The sequence below is a fragment of the Physeter macrocephalus genome, chromosome 19 (genome assembly GCF_002837175.3).
Source record: "Physeter macrocephalus isolate SW-GA chromosome 19, ASM283717v5, whole genome shotgun sequence".
Lineage (NCBI taxonomy): Eukaryota > Metazoa > Chordata > Mammalia > Artiodactyla > Physeteridae > Physeter > Physeter macrocephalus.
Genome location: NC_041232.1, coordinates 5577535 through 5579843, shown reverse-complemented (window position 1 = coordinate 5579843; position 2309 = coordinate 5577535).

Genomic DNA, 2309 nt, shown 5'->3' with positions numbered 1-2309 from the left:
GCCGCTCCGCGGCATGTGGGATCTTCCCAGACCAGGGCACAAACCCGTGTCCTCTGCATCGGCAGGCGGATTCTCAACCACTGCGCCACCAGGGAAGCCCCCAGGCGGATTCTTAACCACTGCGCCACCAGGGAAGCCCCTACACCTGGTTTTGAATTACAGCTCTGCCACTAATCTGCTGTAAGTCCATGATTGTGCTAAACTTCATTTCCTCATCTTTAAAATGGTGATAATAATAATAGTAACACACTCACAGGGTCATTTTGAAGATTAAATGGAATAAATTATGCAAATTGTTTAGCCCAGTGCATGGCACATAAGCACTCAAATGTGATTTTTTAAATGGTAATGACTACTTTTGTTTTATTTTGGCAACAAAGTCATGCCTTTCACTGCAGAGTAAATATTCTCCTTTCAACAAAGTTTCAAGCACCTACTTTGTATAAGAGAATGCTCTAACCTGAGAGAGTAACACAGAACAGTGAGATACTTCCTGTCTATTTGGGGAGAAGACTTTTACACCAATAACCAAAATAATGATAAAAGTTCCCATTTGCTGTGCACTAACTGTGTGCCAGGCACTATGGGCAGTACTTTGCATGATTCCATCAAATTAAACCCAATTCCACCCATTTTACAGATGAAGAAGCAAGCTCCCAGAAGGTAAGAGAGTCAGGAGCAGGGATTCAAACCCAGGCCTTGTCTGCAAAGCCTCTGCTCTTAGGGAGGCTGAACCGGCCAAGATTAAGTACCAGCCAAGGGGACTAAACAATCTTTACAAGAGGGGCCATTTACCAGGGCCTGCTCCATGCCAAGCCAAAGCAGGATTTGATCCAAGTCTCTGTTTCCAAAGTTTGCACATACAGCTTCACTGGGCACAGGGAAAGATCACTCCCAGGTGTGGTAACCAGGGAAGAAGTCTTCAGGGAAGAGGGGAAGTGGCATCCAGACAGAGAGAGACTGTCAGGTGTCCCCAAGACCACCCCCAGTTTCAACGACTCAAGGGGAGAACCCACAGGACTTGGTACATAGTCCTACTCATGGCTATGATTTATTACAGCAAAAGGATACAAAGTTAAATCAACAAAGAGAAAAGGCACATGGAGTGAAGTCTGACAGAAACCAGGCACAAGCTTCCAAGGCTCCTTTCCCTAGTGGAATCACAGAGAACACACTTAATTCCCCGGCAACAAGTTGTGACAACACGTGTGAAAATGCTGTCTGCAAGGGAAGCTTGTTAGAAACTCAGTACCCAGAGTTTTTCTTTGGTGCTGGTCACATAAGCACTCTTTGTCTAACATGTGCCAAAATTCCAGACTCCAAGAAAGAAAACAGGTATTCAGCATAAATTACATTGTACAAACAATTTAGGCAGAGTGAACCACTGTTACCAGTTCTGGAAATAGGGAAACCCTCCCCAAATCCAAGTTCCCAGACACCAGCCAAGGGCCAATCTTGTAAGCGGGACTTTATAAGGATGTGCAATCTTGGGGCTGCTGCGTTAACTCTTTTCTGCACAGAAGTCAAGGGGTGATCCTGTCACAGTTGAGGGAATTATATAACAAGTAATCTATAATCAGAGAGGAAAGCACCTCCGTTGCAAAAGGGCTTTTTCCTGTCTCCGTGGCCTCCACCAGGCAAAGAGAAAGATGCTGCTGAGTGGACAAAGCAGTCATGCCACATAGTGTGTTCAGCAGCAAGTGACAAATAGCTGCAGCAGACTCAGACCTAAAGCTTTGCTTTGACAAAGACTTCCTTTGGTTCTGTCACTTTTGATAACATGTTGGATGTATCAGATGTGGCCAGATGAAAAAATAAAGAGAAGACACCATCTTTTCCTTTCTAGGTATCACTGTTGGGAGGCAAGAGAGACTCAGCAGAGTTCAGAGGGGTGAGGGCTCCAGGGAGGAAACACACACAGGTGACGGTGGCGGAAGTGGCTGCTATCAGAGAGGGGTGAGGTCTTTGAAGAATTGCGAGCACACGCCCCATCTCAAAGCTGGGGAGGAGGCAGGAGATGCTACTCAACCCTGGTAATTGCTGCCATGGCGAGATTCAGACGTGATGTTGACAATCTCTGGATTGTTTCAAGAGAAGCTGGAACTGGGATTTTAACAGGAAATTTCCCTGGGGCTGCCCATGGAAACACCAAGCAAGAAAGAGCTAAGTCAGCTGGGGAAAGGAGAGAGGTGAGAAAGGGCTGCAGAGGAAGTGAAATGAGAGCAGTAGGGTAAAAAATGAGACAGTTCACCCAGTGAACCAAGGAAGGAAGAAGTTAGGTTACAAATTATATTTGTGATACTGCAGAT